Source organism: Bison bison, unplaced genomic scaffold, assembly GCF_000754665.1.
Source record: "Bison bison bison isolate TAMUID 2011002044 unplaced genomic scaffold, Bison_UMD1.0 scf7180017864328, whole genome shotgun sequence".
NCBI classification, from domain to species: domain Eukaryota; kingdom Metazoa; phylum Chordata; class Mammalia; order Artiodactyla; family Bovidae; genus Bison; species Bison bison.
In genome coordinates this window covers 489,190-509,334 of record NW_011494900.1, presented here as the reverse complement: position 1 = coordinate 509,334, position 20,145 = coordinate 489,190, and the positions used below count along the sequence as shown (strand labels likewise).

Genomic DNA, 20,145 nt, shown 5'->3' with positions numbered 1-20,145 from the left:
CTGGTTTGAATTTGTTGTCCCCTTCTGCTGACAAATCCTTTTCAGTTAGCAAACAAGACCTAGGTAGCAAAGCTGCAAATTTTTATCATTCTTTCCTCCTTTCCAAGTGTTTCTCCTCCCAGCTTCTCATCTGATGCACCAAACACAAAAGAAAAGCAGAGTATTTTAAAAAAAATGTATGTGCTTCCTGCATTGTAAAACTAAATGAAATATACTCCTTGAATGAGTAAATCTACCTCTGGAATTCCAATTTTTAAAAAAACTTAAATATGGAAATGGTTTCTACACAACGGCATTCCACATAGCATTAGTCTCAACAGCAAGAAAATTAGAAACAGCCTAACTGATCTATGACACATTCCTTGATGAAACAGTTATATACATATTAGAAATGAGAATTCTCATGAGACAATGGTAAGCTCAACTTCTCAAATTCAATTTCCAATGCAATGACCTTCGTGGAACTTTAGGGTATTTGTTCTTTATTTTTTCTCCAGCTTGTGTCTATTTTACGAGAGAGGGAGGGAGGAAAGAGGGACGGGAGAGCTTTCAGGAACTTGTGTTACTTTAACAACTCAATATACATTTGAAAGGCAGAATGTACAGGAAATAGACAATGTTGATCTTAGCCTCAGCACCCTAACATAAACAGGAATGGAAAGAAATCCCATACACAAACATTCTCTGAAAACAGAATCTCTAATTCTATTTTGCTAGAAATCAAATGAAAGTGAAAGAAGAGAGTGAAAAAGTTGACTTAAAGCTCAACATTCAGAAAACTAAGATCATGGCATCTGGTCCCATCACTTCATGGCAAATAGATGGGGAAACAGTGGAAAGTGTCAGACTTTATTTTGGGGGGCTCCAAAATCACTGCAGATGGTGATTGAAGCCATGAAATTAAAAGACGCTTACTCCTTGAAAGGAAAGTTATGACCAACCTAGATAGCATATTCAAAAGCAGAGACATTACTTTGCCAACAAAGGTCTGTCTAGTCAAGGCTATGGTTTTTCCAGTGGTCATGTATGAACGTGAGAGTTGGACTGTGAAGAAAGCTGAGCGCTGAAGAATTGATGCTTTTGAACTGTGGTGTTGGAAAAGACTCTTGAGAGTCCCCTGGACTGCAAGGAGTTCCAACCAGTCCATTCGAAAGGAGATCAGTCCTGGTTGTTCATTGGAAGGACTGATGCTGAAGCTGAAACTCCAATACTTTGGCCACCTCACGCGAAGAGCTGACTCACTGGAAAAGACTCTGATGCTGGGAAGGATTGGGGGCAGGAGGAGAAGGGGACGACAGAGGATGAGATGGCTAGATGACATCACTGACTTGATGGACGTGAGTCTCAGTGAACTCCGGGAGTTGGTGATGGACAGGGAGGCCTGGTGTGCTGCGATTCATGGGGTCGCAAAGAGTCGGACATGACTGAGTGACTGAACTGAACTGAACTGAGGATTCAAATTTAGAAATCATTAGAAGAAATGTTCCAAGTGGTATTAGTTGCAAAGTAGATATGAAAGGGTATCTTCATGGAAGCACTTATCCAAACTATATAGAAAATACTAAACTAAAATCTAATACTACAAAGCAAGTTTAAAATCAAATAGCTCAGAATTTATTTTCTTGTACTCCTCACTGTGGATGGTGACTGCAGCCACGAAATTAAAAAGACATTTACTCCTAGAAAGAAAAGCTATGACCAACCTAGACAGTATATTAAAAAGCAGAGACATCATGTTGCCAACAAAGGTCCATATAGTCAAAGCTATGGTTTTTCCAGTAGTCATGTATGGATGTGAGAGTTGGACCATAAAGAACACTGAGTGCCAAAGAATTGATGCTTTTGAACTATGGTACTAGAGAAGACTCTTGAGAGTCCTTTGGACTGCAAGGAGATCAAACCAGTCAATCCTAAAGCAAATCAACCCTGAATGTTCCTTAGAAGGACTGAAGCTGAAGTTCCAATATTTGACTACCTAATGTGAAGAACTGATCATTGGAAAAGACTCTGATGCTGGGAAAGAAAGAGGACAGGAGGAGAAGGGGGCAACAGAGGACAAGATGGTTGGATGGCATCACTGAGTCAGTGGACATAAGTTTGAGCAAAATTCTGGGGAGAGAGTGAAGGATAGGGAAGCCCAGCATGCTGTAATCCATGGGGTCGCAAAGAGTCAGACATAATTTAGAACAACGGCAAAGAAAGTTGTAGAGAGGAGCACAGCACAATAGGAAATAGTGAAAAGTAAACTGCTTTTTAATACAAAAGTTATGACCAACCTAGATAGCCTATTCAATAGCAGAGACATTACTTTGCCAACTAAGGTCTGTCTAGTCAAGGCTATGATTTTTCCAGTGGTCATGTATGGATGTGAGAGTTGGACTATGAAGAAAGCTGAGCACCGAAGAATTGATGCTTTTGAACTGTGGTGCTGGAGAAGACTCTTGAGAGTCCCTTGGATTGCAAGATCTAACCAGTCCATTCTGAAGGAGATTAGCCCTGGGACTTCTTTGGAAGGAATGATGCTAAAGCTAAAACTCCAGTACTTTGGCCACCTCATGCAAAGAGTTGACTCATTGGAAAAGACTCTGATGCTGGGAGGGATTGGGGGCAGGAGGAGAAGGGGATGACAGAGGATGAGATGGCTGGATGGCATCACCGACTCAATGGACATGAGTCTGAGTGAACTCCAGGAGTTGGTGAAGGACAGGGAGGCCTGGTGTGCTGCGATTCATGGGGTTGCAAAGAGTCGGACACGACTGAGTGACTGAACTGAACTGAACTGAATGCAAAGTAAAAAGCAAATCGCTATTTTTCTCATATGCGGGTAGTAGCTCGATACTCTGTGACTCAAACACTGAACGCATCTGATTTCAAGTGCTAGAAAAATTAACATTAATTAAGCTGAGGGAATTACTGCACTTGTGTTTTTATATCAATTGAATCCACCTAAGGAAAATTAAAACACAAAAAGCTGAAATAAAACTGATGTAATTTATGTCACTATTGCTAATTAAAATGTTGAGGCTTTCCCAGTTAAAATGACTAAAATTAGAACTCACACATCTCACATCTAAGGAAAATCAAACTGAAATCACATATGTTTCTCAAGGTAGCAAATAGCTTTTCTTTTCCTTTTTTCCTATTTGCAGCATTCAGCAGTAGAGCAGATTAAGAGATCAGAATCATGCCACTTTAAATGACTGACATTTACTGTCTAAGGTAGAGCTCAAGGGTTTCAATTCAAGTAAAAGTCCAAGGATGCAAATACCAATCGAATGACTTACTGGGCTAGGAAAAGGTGAGTAAGTGCGTTATAAAACTTATAAACATGGTTTCTAAACAAAAGCTTCAAATGATGAAAATGATATTCCCTTATTCAGTCCAGTATTATTTGAAGGATCATAACATCTCTTTTAATAAATAAGAAGTATCTGAATCCTATAGCTTTTTGAGGGTTCTTTCTTCTTTGTCTTTTGCACATTAAAATCAAAGTGGTTTTCAAGTAAATTGGGGGGGTGCAAAAATACACAGGCCTATAGAGTAGTGTGTTGGGACAATGGTTGATGGCTTGGGAAGCAGTTGTACATTATCTTTTTAAAAACAATATTTAATGTCCAGTACAGACAGTAATGTCGACAAACAGATTGCCAACCAGTTGGAATGTGGACCCAGGTGGAGAGCCACTCAAATAAGCCTCCTAAGTAGGTTACAGAGTCATTCCTGGAGATTATAAGGAAGAATTTCAAACAGCACCATCTGTTAGAACTACTACCCTGAAAAAATTACACTAGCTGGCTATCACTTAAAACACCATGGGCGTTCACTGCACCTGTGCTGGAACAGCATGGCGACAATCCATGGTCACATCCTGGCTCTAGCTTTGTAAGCCATGGCTTCAGCTCAACCCCATTCAATCAGAGTCCTGAGGTACCAGATACTCGGAGGTGCAAAGATGTGTCTTCTCACAGATGGCCCCTGGAGTCCTGCTAGGGCCTGAGCCTCAGGTCCTCCTTGTAGGACCCCAGCTCCCACTTATATCCTGTCCCAAGTCTCCAGGTTAGGAGCCCTCCACTCATGCTTCCCACTCAGATAGCATCACCATGCACCCTTACCTTACCCCTATGCACTGGCTACCTCCTGAGCCGTCCTTAACAAGGGGTACAAGCACAGATGCCACTGGTGCCCAGTAGGTCACAAAAATGGGTGAAGTGTGGCCAGACCTGTGTGAATGGTTGGGAGGGAGCAGATGTGGGCCCCGTCTATAGAAGGCCACCCCACTCAGCCCCAGGAGGGTGTCAACATGCAGGATGCAGGAAGGATATTGCCAAATGGCCTGAATCTTCAAATATACACATATTAAACTGATTTGCAAATGTTGGTCTTTTTTTCTTAAACTGTTTGGGACAGACAAAACATCACAATGTGGGGTTTCTATAGCTGATTTTAGTCAGGTTTGGGATTCTAAAAACACCTTGATACAGTCACCCATGACTGTGACCTCAAAAGCTTCCTGCTCTGTTCCCTCTTCTTAGAATCTCTCCAGAGCTTCAGATAGTGCAGGGCATGAATCAGACAAGCTTCACAGGCACTTCACCAAAGAATTCCCATCCCACCTGCTATTGTTTCAATCAATTCAACTCTATAACAGACAGATAAAAGAGGCTCAACCATTCTTGGCAGTCTTCTCTAGAAACTGCCTCAGCTTCTTGGATGACCCAGAAGTAAAGATAAGAAACTCCATTTGTGGTAGTAGAGAAAAGGGCCTTTGCTTGAAGCCAAACAGCCACAATCAACAACAGCACAGTCTCTAAGATCTGTCTGGCTCAGCCTCTGTGGTGGAGATCATGAACTGCCTTCCAAATAGTCACTTTCTCCTTCTTCCTTAGTAACAGAACTCCACCAATAGCTAGGCATATCGCTGCTTGACGAAACAATCTGAATTTCCCAGCCTCCCTTTCAAGTAATTAAGGTCATGTGACTAAATTCTGACCAATGAAATATAAGAGGAAGTACTGTATGGGCTTCTGGGAAGGAAGGTTCCCCTGCCTTTCCTGCTGGCTGGAATGCAGAGGTAATATCTAGAACTCCAGCAGCTATCTGGAGTTAACTTTGAGAATGGAAGCCATGTGTTTAGAAAATGGATTACAGAAACAGAAGGAAACTGGGCTCATGACAACATTCTAGAATCACCATGCCATTCCGTCTGTCTACTTCCAGACTTTTTTTTAACACGAGAGATCAAACCTTTGTCCATTTAAGCCACTTTTTGAAAGGATTATTCATAGCTGAATGTCATCCTTAAGCAGCACGGTATCCCCCTTTCCCTTGGCCATCTTTGCTCCATCCAATTCTTTGATCCTTTTTAAACTGCTGTTCTCTTGTGAACTAAATTCTCCTATATACTCAAGGTTTTTCTGTCACTCTTCCACCCTAATCAATACTTGCCATTTTCCTGATGATAAAACTTCTCTTCCAAGGCAAAGACTTTTTCTTTTGCCTGTCTTTTCAGCTTAGCAAGGCTCACAGTTACTTAACAAATGGCATTTCTCTCCTCTCTCTGGAGACAAACTGAAATGTACACTCCCTTGGGTATGAAAATTATGCTGTTGACCCATCATCCCTAAAGCATCTTGAGAAAGTATTTTTTGCCACCTTTCCACCTCTCCCTTTCTCTTCTCAAAGATGGGCAGCATGAACAGGCAGGGCAATAGAGCAAAGGCTGAGGCCATAAGAGAGAGTAAAGCTAAATGGCTCACCTGCCAAAAGAACTCACTGCTTTGACCTCTGATTAACATTATGCCTTACCCCATAGAAATAAGCAGCCTTAGACATCTGCTAGAATATTGGTATTTTCAATCTCTAGTTTGAATGACAGGACCCTGGAGGCAAAACATTTCCTGTGGAGATTCTGTACTTCTGCCTGCTCTTGCTTTTCTAGCTCAAACAACTCGATTTTGTTGGGCTTCAAAGTACAGTTCAAGGGACATATTTTATAAGTCAAGTTAATGGCCCTGGGGATAATACCGGTGTGACTCATCGATGACAGGAAAAATATGAGGTATGTGTAAACATTCTGCAGCAGGTTTGAAAAGACCCAATTACAATTATGTCTGGGACATGTCTAGTGGTTCTTCCATTATTTTACATGAAATAATATAATGGCTAGTGAATTAACTCTGGAACTTTTTAGAGATAAGAGATGGTCCAATAGCATACTGGTCATGGTAAATTTCAAGAGAACAGCATCTCCCCAGCTATTTTAATTGACAGATAATTAAGTGACTTATAACATCCCCAAGGAAGGGGGAAGAAATATATCTCAGCTGAGCCTTCAGAAATAATTCCCAAGCCACACTACAGAGCTGGGCCATCAGAAGAACAACTGCCTCTTCTGTGATTAGCTGCCTACCACCTCCGGTTCCATAACCACAGGACCACACCACAATTAGGAATCAAACATTAACAGGAAGGCATGAAATCACGAGGATCCAGGAGCCACCGGACCAGGAAGCTGCTGGCTCAGCTGCTGCTGCGGTCTGCTTCCGCATCATACACTACCTACTGTGTCCTTCACGGGCACAACTGATACCCCACACTCTGCCTCTTCACACTCATGCAGCTAGCGACTGAGCCCTGGGACTTGTGCCAAAGCTGAGAGCAAAGCAAAACTTCTCCATGGCCCCTTACCACCTTATATCCAGGAAATTCTGAGAAATGGCTTTGTAACTTTCTACCTCCTGCCAGTTGAAAGGATACATTAATAAGGGCTTGGAACAGATGTTGAGAGACTCCACCATTTCTACCATAGAATAAATTTACTCTTAATGTATCATATTACTAAGTATATATCAAATACCTGATTCACACACAATCGTATACGTAGCCCAGGCAGTCAACAGCATTTGCTGAGAAAGTCTGGCCAAGGTGTTGGATTTTTAGCAACTTCAATTTTCATCAACATAGTATCTAAACTATCTCATTTTTTATACCACCATTTACCACACCGTAGATAAACAGTCACTGCATGAATGCTTATGAATGAGAAGGATGATCATGGGAAGTGTTCTGCAAAGTGCTAAAAAAAGATACACACTTTCCTAAGAATCTTAACATCTAATAAGAGAATATAGTACAGACACCCATGAATGAGGTGACTGATATAGAAAAAACGTTCCAAACCAATCCTAAAATTTAGTTATAATTGCTTTCGATGTAAATAGTCTACAAGGGAAATGGGGTGGAGTAGGTTTGCCTGAATCAGCACCCCCACTTGACTGTTTAAGAAACACTGTTTAGTAGCATTCACCACTTTTCTTCCAAAATAGCAAACCCAGAAGTACTGCAAAGGGAACAGAAGTTCATGCTGGGATCAAAGTGTATCACAGAAAACACCAAGGCACTCGATTAAATACTGCGAATTGGTTTTTAGACCATTGCTAAGATGTCTTTGAAAAGAATGGTCTGAGACATTCATTTCTTTCTGTTGGACACTGAAATAAATATTCCTGGTACTAAATCCATCCTCTTACAATCACTGGGAAAAACTACAGTTTGACCACTGATAAGGCTGCCCATTGGGCAGAATCCACTTTCCTGTGTAACCATTTTTGCAATAAATCATGCAGAAAAGGCAGTGTCAGTGATAAGGCTGTACACTTGATTGCTATTCCCTCAGCCAACTCTTATTAACACAGAATCCAATTAGGGAAATGCCATAAGATATAATAAGCATAATTCATACATTTCCTGGAAGCAATTGCTATGTTATTATTTATTTCTGGTTTTATTTTTACCACAACTGAAGAACACACAGGCAACGAATTACAATGCTATAACTGTAGTTTGAAAATACTGTAAAAAAATTAAAATAAGCCCAAGGGACTATGGTCAGGAGACAAATCTAAGGAAGGCTCCTGGGCTTCCCTGTGCCTGTTAAATGTATCTCATTGCACATTAGACTCTATGGTATTTGTGGGCAAATCCCTATGCTACCAGCAAGGATGTCTGGCTGCACAGCTGGACTAGCTAGGCGGTGATAATCAATTTCCCCAGAGCCTCCTGGCAGAGGGCCATGTGCCCCTAGAAGCCAAAAGAGCATCAGTGCAGTACCCAGACTCCTCGGAATTCATGTTGGCTCCTCAGCAGCTGGAACTAGTGCAGAGACTGTGAATTATCCCAGACCAAGAGACATCTTCTACTCCACTACTTCCTCTTCCATTTATCCCTACTTCTAGCCTGATTCTCAACTCAGAGGAATTCAAAAACAAAGTCTGTCTTCCCATCTCCTCATTTCCCCAACTCGTCAGTACTGAGAAGCCTCAGGAGGGGTTCTGGGAATGTTCCCAAGAAGTGGAGAAACCCCAGGGCGCCATGATTAACTTGTCAGCAGACCTGAGAGCCACATGTCTCAAAGATCTAGAGTTGCCCTATTATCAATCCCCAAGAACTTGACCACTGCATTCCCATTAATATTAACAGTGTTCTCACCAACAATACAGAGGAATTACTGGGTTCTCTCTGGCTCTGCTTCTCGAACAAGCCAAGTAATTGCCGTGAATATTTTGTTATCAAGATGAACATTTAGCCTTAACCTAGCAAAGATTATTGGTGCTTTTCTTCACTTGCTATTTTCCTTACACCTTATATATTTAAATGGACTTTAGCTGCAGTTTTTATTTTTACATATTTTATAAATTTTGAGAAACCCAAATAGTGATATTATATTTGTGCATTCTTGAATAATATCTTTCCTAAACATTTTAGTTGACTCTGGATATTCCGATATCTATTTATGACTAGAAAAATCCTCTTGAAGCCATTTGCAATGGCCTCTATCTTCTTCTAACTTCTACCTTCCTTTTGAGAAATTTCTAGTTTTCTATCTTCCCCCATCCCCTGCCTGTTTTAATCTCTGCCACCTAGGAAGCTAATCTTTAATCTCCCATCACTTACTATAGGAATATTGTTGAAGAGAAGAATGAATATTGATAAGTGACAGTTATAAATGATGTTGATGTTCTTGATAGCTCACGCTAAATTTATTTGATTTTGCATTTACTAGACTTGCTTGATTAGAAGTATACATTACTAGGGACTCCATGGCTTGAAAAGATGAGAAACAAGGAAACTAGTATGTTGGTGTCTGATTCCAGCCATGCTAGTGGTACCTCTGTGAGCTCTACTACGTACTATTCAGTTAGCTTGAAGCTATAGAACTGACCACTCTCATCCATCAACACAGCTACAAGCACCCATGTCAGAAATCCACCGGTCATGTTGTTATAGGTCAGGAGGAAAAGTGAGTTTGATAAAGAAATTACAGCGATTAGAGGTAGAAATAAAGGAAAGAAAAGAGTTTCAGTCCCAGTGGAAAACAGGCAGAAGGGGCAAGAACGGGGCACCAGAGACAGGTGTATTTAGTTAATACAAGAAAAAAACAGTTGAAATCAGAGTCAGGGGAACTGTCCCATGGGTTAGACAAGATCTCAACAATTCACTTCCCACAGGGCCTGCTCCACAGACTACAGTTTATATTGGTAAGGCTCTTCCCACATACCTCTGCTATTAAATATTTTTTTAAACTTCATTATATTGATGAATGCAGAATCAAGCTGTGCAGTGAATTCATTTTTAAACTGCCTGACTTATTTTTCTGAGTTGTCTTTGTTTAAAAAAAAAGTCCCTATTGCTCTCTAAACACCTATAATGAATAATCCATGCCACAATTTCTTTTCATATTCACTAATCTTTATATATTCAGCTTTCTATTAGCTGCAATTTCAATTCATTAAAAAATGATATCATCCTGGGACTAAAGCTTGATTCTTGTTTTTTATGCCAAAGCAATTGCATTTCAAAGAGTAAAATGTTATGTGCTTTCCACTTGGAATTTTTACCAGATTCCTGTCTTTTGACTATTGCCACCTCTCAGTAGAATTGAAATGAGAAGAGAACATTTAAAAAACTTAAACACTGGGAATTGAGAGCTTTGAATATTCAGTTATGTGAAGTAGGATGCATGGTGAATATAGAAATAGTTTTTAGATCTCCTGGGTAAAAACATCAGTAATGATAGTAATGGTATAAGTAATAATAACACTATATATTTTTCAACTTGTGTTCCTGATCCACCCTTGTGTACTGAACTGAGGTGCCAATCATATACATTTCACATCTCCGTTTCCCACTTACACTGAGTCTCCCTGACCCTATCACTATCAATAATAGCAGTATGCCAAGTGATAATTATGTATTAGCTTATGTAATCCTCACAATAACCCTATAAATCCATATTTTTATTACTTTCTACAATTTTTGAGTAGAAACTAGGGCACTGAGGCTTTAGTAATTTCTTGACTAGTAGGAACAAGGGATCTGAACCCAGGCAGTCTGCCAATGGAGCCTACATACTTTAACACTCTGGTACATTGTGATGGTCCTTTGTCTGCTTCCCAGTGAGTGATGTGGACATACGTAGGAGGATTCAGGAACGATTGGTTCTATACCCATGGAGAAGATGGATTATACACACAGGTAGCAGAGGCTTCCATACTGCTGAATCCCAGAGAATAGTAGACATAATTAAGCAAAACATATATCCCTGGCTGGCTTTTTTCCTCACCCTTTTGCCTTTTGCTTGTCTAGTTGTCCTTTTGATCACCGCATTTGGCTTTTGATTCTGTTAGCCTGGGTAACTGGCAGAGGCAATGATAAATGATCGTGTTTTGGCTAACCGTGTCAGATACATTATGGTATACTATATTGAGCCAAGAAAGTATCTTATGCTGGTAGGGTTCCTTGGTGGTACCAAGCGTTGCTGCTGGCACAGTGCACCCAACAGACATTTTACATAATAGCCATCCATCTCCTCCAACCCACATCACCATGGTGACTACAGACCTGCCATTCCAGGGCCTGAACCTTCCAGACCATCCTCAAATTTACCCAAGCAAAATGCCAAAGCCCCTTGGTAGCTAAACGCAGAGTTAGTTTTGCACATTATTTAGTATACTGTTTCATTCAAGTTCAGTATGATAATATTACATGAAAGAACTGCCTATATTTATGTCCTGAATATAAGTAAACAACAAACGGATAAAGTCAAATCATGCAAACAAAATGTATATAATGGTATCATATATCATGTTTAGGTCATCTCCCCACTGCAGAAGAGTAAACAGAAATAGGCTTTTATTCTCTTTCTATTGGGAATCTTGGGTCTGTCTTCAGTCATTCAATCAATAAAAAGGTATCAACTGGGTGCACGCTATGTGAGGAGTGCAAGATAACGAAGATAAGACAGCCACCTCTGTCTTCAGGTGGCTTCTATGCTAAGTGTTAAAATAAGGACATATGCGATCTTCAATTAAGGAAGTCTGAATTATAAAAGATTTGTAAGGAAAAATACTTCTCTATATAGCAACCCACTCCAGTGTTCTTGCCTGGAGAGTCCCAGGGACGGGAGAGCCTGGTGGGCTGCCGTCTATGGGGTCGCACAGAGTCGGACACGACTGAAGCGACTTAGCAGCATACTAAGATTTTGGAGAACACAGCCTGAACAGAATATTATGCTAAAAACATGTTGGAAAAAAATGAGTTCCTGAAGGTGGGTCTTATAAGAAAGTAGTAGCTGATTTTCCCCCACAAAGATTTGGCTAAAACAAATAAAAGGCTAGAAGTGCCTATTTCTATTTCATTCTTTAAAGTAATTTAGTCAAGAAGTTGTGTCCAACTTATGACCCCATGGCTGTAGCCTGCCAGGCTCCTCTGTCCATGCGATTCTCCAGGCAAGAATACTGGAATGGGTAGCCATTTCCTTCTCCAGGGGAATCCTACCGATCCAGTGATCGAAGTCGAGTCTCCTTTGTTGCACATGGATTCTTCACTGCTGAGCCACCAGGGAAGCCCTATTTCATTCTTGGGGCAATAAAACAGAAAACTACCTGTTCCCTAGAGGCCTTTTGGTGTGGACAACTCTTTTAGTATATGGCAAATGGCTTCTAAACACATCTAATAAAATCTCTGCAAGCCTTTATAAAAAGCTTTATAAAAAGCTTTATAAAAAGCTTACATTTCCCAAAGCCATTCCTATGCTTATTATCTACATGCCAACATTACAGAATCATTTGGTAAACAGTCACCCTTATCTAGCCATCTGAACACAAATGCATGCACACACATACACATGCACACATTACTTCTCCCATGTTTCTAGTCACACTATTTTCTTACCAAACAAGATATGCTTCTTCCGCATATTCAACCTCTGCACTTCTGTAAACACCTTTTGTTAACTGGAAGGGCAGAGGGTGAATGGAATGTCCCTGTAGGGGCAGAAGTGCATGTGGCTTATCACTAGAGGAAGGTCTCCTCCAGCAATAGCTTCTGTCTGTGACCTGGGAGCTGGAGGGAGAACAGAATCCAAGGAACAGGTGTGACTGATACATGAAAACAGGCAAAGCAGACTTGGTTTTTGAAGCCACATACCAACAACATACTCTTATTCCTTTTTGTCTCAGACAAAGCAGTAAAACAATCGTCAAAAGCCCCAAATTCAGATTTATTACGGATGGAAACCTCACCTAGTCAGCCTTATTTAACATCGTTAATCTGAGGAAACCACAGAGAGAATATTCACACTCAGCTGAAATGTAGCTGCTGTTGGAAATAAAGGAGGGTCCCCATCCTTTCAAGAAGTAATCCACAACCTTCACACAAAAGATCTGCCTGTCAACATGCAATGGCTCAAAACAAACTTGTCACCAAGTACACAGCTGCTATGTACTAAGGGGAAAATATGGGGAATTGTGATCAGAAGAACGGAATTCCATGGCTGGAGGAGGACACAGTTAAGGGACCAACCTCAGTGACCAAAGGCCAGAGAGCAAAAGGTACATTTAAACTTGTGTTAATCACTCAGTCGTGTCTGACTCTTTGCAACCCTGTGGACTGTAGCCCACCAGGCTCCTCTGTCCATGGAATTCTCTAGGCAAGAATACTGGAGTACGTAGCCATTCCCTTCTCCAGGGGCTCTCTTCCTGACCCAGTGATTGAACCTGGGTCTCTTGCATTGCAGGCAGATTCTTTACTATCTGAGCCATCGGGAAAACTACATTTAAGTGTAATGGTACACAACCCCTTACATTCTAAGTGCCTCCCTCTGTATCTAACATTGTACGTGGCTCTACAGGAGTCATCGCATAGGGACAGTGCTGAGTCATCTCATAGGGACAGTGCTGAGTCATCGCATAGGGACAGTGCTGAGTCATCAAGCCTTCTCCCAGGAGCTACTGCACATGCAGTTGGCATTTGTGCTCTTATTATCATCAGGAATGAATCCTATTTCAGCATTCCAATTCAATGGGCCACGATTGGAGAATGAATGGAGAATTTCGGGAGGCAGTCCTGACCCCATGACTCATAGTCAAGTGAGCACTATTTAATTGAATTACCAGTTGAATAAAAATTACTTTAGGAAATGAACTATAAAATCCAGGTCAAGTTGTAACATCATTATTAACATCACTACTGGAAGTACTAGGGACCTTGAAAATATGATCTTGAGTGCTTGCCAGAATTCTACAAAGTAGGTAAGCCTCACAAGAACCTTCCCTACCTGCACTGAACATTGTATCCATTTCTAGGGTTAGCTGAGTGAGTGATGATAGAGTGAGTGATAATTCAGCAAAGCCATCCAATGTAGTATGTAGCATAGTGATCAAGCACATAGTAGGAGCTCCATAAATGTTGGCTGAATTTAAGAATCAATGCATTGATTACAAATTAATAATCGGTTACCTGATACGTCTGTGAAAATTAATCAGTCACATAAAATACATTAAGGGGGGGAGTCATGATTGGACTACAAGGAGATCAAACCAGTAAATCCTAAAGGAAATCAACCCTGAATAATCATTGGAAGGACTGATGCTGAAGCTGAAACTCCAATACTTTGGCCACCTCACGCGAAGAGCCGACTCATTAGGAAAGACCCTGATGCTGGGAAAGATTGAAGGCAGGAGGAGAAGGGGACGACAGAGGATGAGATGGTTGGATGGCATCACCAACTCAATGGACATGAATTTGAGCAAGCTCCAGAAGATGGTGTAGGACATGGAAGCCTGGCACGCTGCAGTCCATGGGGTCATAAAGAGTCGGACATGACTGAGCAACTGAACAACATGATTAAATGAATCAATGGTAATTTTGATCAAGAGGCTAATGACAACCACTCTCAAACACCCAAATGTGCTTTAAGCTATAATCAAATAGTCTCCTTTTTTTTGCTTCTGCATTTTCTCTGTTTAAGTCTAGATCCTGGCACCTGTGAGCCAGGATTCCTAAACACTTCTGGTTTGGCACTGCCCCATTCAAAACAATTTTTGCTCAAATAAACTCTTTAAAAAAATTTAAGTAGTGATTTTGAATAAGAAAATGAGACATTCTTTGATAACCAGCCTACCCTTTCTATTCGAATAAATCAATCTGCGCCAAAACCAAGGAGACAAATAATAGATGAATGTCCTTTATTTTGTTCATGACTATACTTTGTGTCCCTCTTGTGGTTAGGTGGAGCCAGGCACAATGACTTCAGTGAGTTTTTGAGTTGAGGTGCCTCATGCTGGTTCTGCACAAAAGCACTTAACCCCTTAGAGTGGACTGGCTCTGCACAAAAGCACTTGATCCCTCTGAGCTTGCTTTCCCCTCAAGCATGGCAGTGGGCAACATCTGAGATGCTGGCTACTCCATCAACCTGTATCCCTGAGTGAGGATGGTCGGCAGAGTGCCTGGTCAACCCATAATGGACACACAGTGTGAATAAGAAATGAATCTTTGTTCTTTAACCCCTGACACTGTTATGGTAGCACATCTTATTCCAGACCAATTGATAAAAGGAATACAATTCCAGGATGCTAGTTTCCACAAAACAACAATGAGCCATGATCACATCAAAGCTCAAACTCACAGTTTCTGAATTTTGCTCACCTCCATCCCAGACCATCTTCTAATCTTCCTTTATTATTACCCTTACTCTAATTGGTTTATTAATTGCACAAGAATTTTAAAAATTCTGCTCTCTGCAACAGGCTGTGATCAGCGCTGGGAATAAAAGGGAGAGAAGGCAATTTATGTCCCAAAGAAAAGCAATGCATGTTCTAAATGAGATTACATTTAGAGCTCAGCTCGACAGATGTGAAACAGACCCAAAAATTGTCCTGAGCCTCTCCTTCCTTGTGTTTGATCTGTTTCTATGGACTGGTGTCAGAAATCTCTTAACCACAGAAGCCCTTTTTGCTTTCTTTTCTTTCAGGTCTTGACAAGACGCCTGGTGGGTCAGATGAGTCATTGTTTGGCAATCTAAGAATTGTCAGTTGTACTTTCATCTTTCATATTTTTCTGTCAAGAGGCAGCATTCAACAGAACTGTATATTTTCTGCCACATAGTAACAACAAGGATGGTGACTGACGAGAGTTAAATCCCTATGGACTATTCACTTTAGTTAAAATTTCATCAGCATCTTGGAACATCCCCTGTCCAACACGTCTCAGGGGAAAGATAAGAAATATTATTTTACTTCTGTTTGATTTTAAAAGATTAAGTCTGTTGACCTTGGTCCCTGATCACCATTCATAAACAAATACATGGATCGTCATAGAGTCTCAGGATGGTAGGAAGATGATTCCTTTTAAAAATCTGACACTAGCTATGGGCTTTATCTCTGGTCGCTTATCATCTTAAGTGTATGCTTTCCCCTTCTACTATCAGAAAAGCATTTATCAGCCATGCAGACAGGCTCAAAGCAAACTGGAAGCCCACTATGTTTATTTTTTGCTCTGAAAAAAAATCTCATCAGCTTCCTATTCTTGTCAGAATTATGAAGATAAAGCTTTGATGTGCATGATTTGAAAAAATGACATTCACTGTAAGGTAATATTAGGGTCTGACTTTCAAGTATTATACATTTACTTCTTTATTGTTTTAAGGCAATGCTAGTGATTAACTGCTCAAATCACGTAGCTAATTTCACCATTCTCATATTTTCTCATTTCCTCACTGTCCTCTGTCCTTGTTCTTCTCCAATCCTGACAAATAATAAAATTATATTCCAGTCAAGAGTGAAATAGTCACAGGTATAGCCACTGAATGGGAACAAACTGGTTCATCTAACAAATACCTTTGAGTCCTGACTTCATACTAGATGCTGGTATAGATTCTGAAAATAGAGCAATAAAGTCCAGTAGAGGAGGCCATACTCTCACATGTCAATGGAGAGACAATAATCAATAATATCAGTTCAAATAAATGCTGTGAAGAAAATGAAATAGAGTTACAGGATAGAGTGATGGGAGAGCTGGGCTTACCAAAGAACACTTCTCTAGAAAGGTCAAGTTTGCATCAAATTCCAAGTGAAAAGAAGCCAAAGAGTTGAGGAAAGAGACATCTAGAAAGAAGGACCAGGAGGTTCAACAAGGAGCTTGGAGTGAGAAAGAGCTTAGCCCATTCAAAGAAGAGAAAGCAGACCTTACTAGATGGAGACAAGGGAGAAAGGGAAGGCAGAGGCCAGCTCAAGATGAGCCACAGAGTTCAAGGTAAAGCCCTTGGATTTTGTTTCAAATCCAGTGAAAAGTTATTGGAAGACTTTAATAGAAGAGTGACATTAAATGTAGATATGCAAATATCAGTCCAATCATCTGACAAAATCAGTCAGATCTTTCCACTTTCAAACACGATGCTAGATCTACCAATTCTACAAAGAAAGCATGGGGATATCCCCCAAGTCCAGGGGGAAAACTCCTGAGTTCCCACCTTTCATTAGTGCTCCAAAGCTCACACTTGCCACCAACCAACAGGCTCAGGAGGAATATGCACCTGTCTTTTCAGAAAGCCCACCCTATTGGGATGTCCTATTGAGCTACTTCCTAAATTCTTACTATACCAATGTGATGTGTTACTCGAGCCAGGATCAATCAGAAGACAAACGTCAGCTGCTATGTGGAGGATGGTCAGGTGGGGAAAACTGGAAGCTAGGGGCACAGGGTATCTTACCAACTCTGATCCAGCATTACATGGGCTTGTATGAAACTTCCTTAGATGGCACTGGAAAAATAATCAGCTTGCTGTAAAATATTAAATTTAATTTGTATTAAAATATATAATAAAATATAAAGCATTAAATATATTATTAAATATTACTGAATTTTATAACATGTTTCATTCTGATCCTAATAGTCTTTCATAAAACCTTAAAAGATTTTCTGCCATGGGATCAAGTGAAATGTCACTTTTTTTCTTAAGCAAAAAGATAAAATTTATGAACCATGCATATGCCAGTTCTGTGAGATGCCATCTTGATTAAAATGTGCTTAAATTTGCTTTCAACTTGGCAGAGCTCCATGGGTGCTTAGACATTAAAACAGCTGGCATTTCTGTCAAGAAGTTTTGTATTTCTTTTTAGAAATGCAGATTAAATTGAGTTACTTTAAAATCCCCACTCTTGAAATCAATATATACAGATCAGGTCTATTCTCAAAAACAAGAAAGTTTTATTCCCATCCCTCTCTTTTTACTGCCAATCCTAAACTCTTTTGTAAGCCCACGAGGACCTCATTGAAAAGTCTTGAGAGACTTGCTTTAATCAGGAAGCAGTAGGCTAATAATTATTTTTTTTAATAGCCACCAATAATGCCTACTTCCCATGTGGCACAGTGGTAAAGAATCTACCTGCCAATGCAGGAGATGCAGGAGACATGGGTTTTATCCCTGGGTCGGGAAGATCCCCTAGAGTAGGAAATAGCAACCCACTCCAGTATCCTTGCCTGGGAAATCCCATGGAGAGAGGAGTTTGGCAGGCTACATACAGTCCATGGGGTCACACAGAGTCGGACTTAACCAAGCACGATCATGAAAAATGCCTATCCTCCAAAATGCAGAGGGATGATTAGATGATATCTCTACTTCAAAATTCACTAAAAGTAGAGAAGTTTCCCATTCAACTACAAGATGATACTGGACACCCTTCTAAGGACACACGTACATCCCTTAGAGGCAGAGATCACAAACTGACAACCAAACACCTAATATGATCAACCTATTTTCCCCATGTTAACGGGTAGCAACAAGTCTCACAATGTTAGCATAGTATTTTTAAACAGTTGAATTAATTGGCTGTCAATATTTAAAACTCAGGAGATTTTACGACTTTATTTTCAGCTCATTTGAAAAAAAAGTCAAAAGATCTGAAACTTCTACAGGTACACATGCTTGCTCTTCAGCAAGACAACAATCCCCAGATGGTGAGTAATGGACACTCTCCATGGGTGGAGAAATATTTGATTTGCTACGACTCTACCATGTCCTATTACATTGTAATCCCTCCCTGAACCATTCACTTACAACACCTATCTGACCAGTGCAAACCGTCTTTCGCAATGAAGAGACGGATTGGATGCATATATGGATGTATGGATGGATGGGCGGGTGGACAGAATGCAATTAAGCCCCAAATTATGCAGCTTGCTGAACAGTAAATTTTTATAGCAAGCACTGTTTTGAACCAAATACACCAAGGTTCCAAGACCTCCCCAAAATTAGAATTTTGAATTCCTCAGGCTAACCAAACTGAATAATAGACTTAAATAGTTGAGACTAAGACTCTGACTACTTCTGGATCTAGACCAGACCATTTCTGCCTGCTTTTCAAAACAGGAGACCTTGGGGGTGATCACGGCCATTCGCTAGCCCACATGGCACCTTTGTGGAAAAAGTTCCCCTTCCTGTGGGTTGACGCGTCAATGGCTTGGCAAGCAGAGTAGGACTTCCTTTTCACTGCACTCAACTCCCACACCAGCCCAATTGTACGGTGATTAATCTGCACAGATATAGGCAGCACCACAGCCCTGGAAGTGAACTTTACACAAACCACAAATGAAATCAACATGCAAATGAAATTCAACCAGAGAGATGCACCTGATAAATCAAGAGATTAAAGGGACATGAAGATCTGTGTGTGCTTTCACTGGTAAGCTGGATGTTTAATCTCTCAGAGGAAACAGATCTTAAAACTTTTGAAAAAGGGAAATAAATGAACACTACCCCAGGCCAAGAGAGCTGAAGATCAAAGCACTCTACCTAATCTCCAAGATCATTCTGTCCTGATGAACAGGTCTCCTACATGGGTAGATACACACAGTCTATTCAGAAAACCAGTTTTTATTTATTGGGGGTAAAAATAATTTACAAGAATTTTTTCACTTTACTATTTTTGAAGTATAGTCAAATTTACAATGTTGCAGGTGTACAGCAAAGTGATTCTGTTATTATACACACATATTTATATGTATATTCAGATTCTTTCCCACTATAGGTTATTATAAGATATAGTTCCCTGTGCTATACGGTAGGTTTTTGCTGTTTATCTATTTTATATATAGTAGTGTATTTATGTTAATCCCAAATTCCTAATTTACCTCCCCCTTTTTCCCCTTTGGTATCATAAATTTGTTTTCTATGTCTTATGAGTCTATTTATGTCTTGTAAATAAGTTTATTTGTATCATTTTTTCAGATTCCACAAATAAATAATACCAGATGATATCTGTCTTTCTTTTTCTCACTTACTTCACTTAGTGTGATAATCTCTAGGTCCATCCATGTTGTTTCAAATGTCATTTCACTCCTTTTATGGCTAAGTAATATTCCATCATGTGTGTATGTGTATATATACAGACACACATACACATGACATCACCTTTATCAATTCATCTGTTGATGAACATTTAAGGTTGCTTCCATGTCTTGGCTATTGTACATAGTGCTTGAGAGCATGTATCTTTTCAGATGAGAGTCTTTGCCTTCTCCAGATATACGCCCAGGCATAGGATTGCAGGGTCATGTGGTAGCTCTAGTTTTAGTTTTTTAAGGAACCTCCATACTGTTGTTCATAGTGGCTGCACCAATTTGCATTCCAACCAGCAGTGCATGAGGGTTCCCTTTTCTCCACATCCTCTCCAGCATTTATTGTTTGTAGACTTTTTGATGATGGCCATTCTGCCTGGTATGAGTGGGTACTTCTTTACAGTCTTGATTTGCATTTCTCTAATAATTAGCAATTTTGGCCATCTTATGTCTTCTTTAGAGAAATGCCTA

At 40.2% G+C, this 20,145-nt stretch overlaps 1 protein-coding gene across 3 annotated transcripts in view; it reads right to left on the bottom strand.

Annotated features, from left to right (window-relative positions):
- Positions 1 to 20,145, bottom strand: part of PDE4D (phosphodiesterase 4D, cAMP-specific) — a 1,610,544-nt gene that overhangs the window by 1,442,970 nt on the left and 147,429 nt on the right. For all 3 annotated transcript variants that reach the window (XM_010853473.1, XM_010853472.1, XM_010853471.1), the window contains exon 2: positions 17,048 to 17,118. The gene's annotated coding sequence lies outside the window, so the exon portion shown is untranslated. The remainder of the gene's footprint in view (positions 1 to 17,047; positions 17,119 to 20,145) is intronic.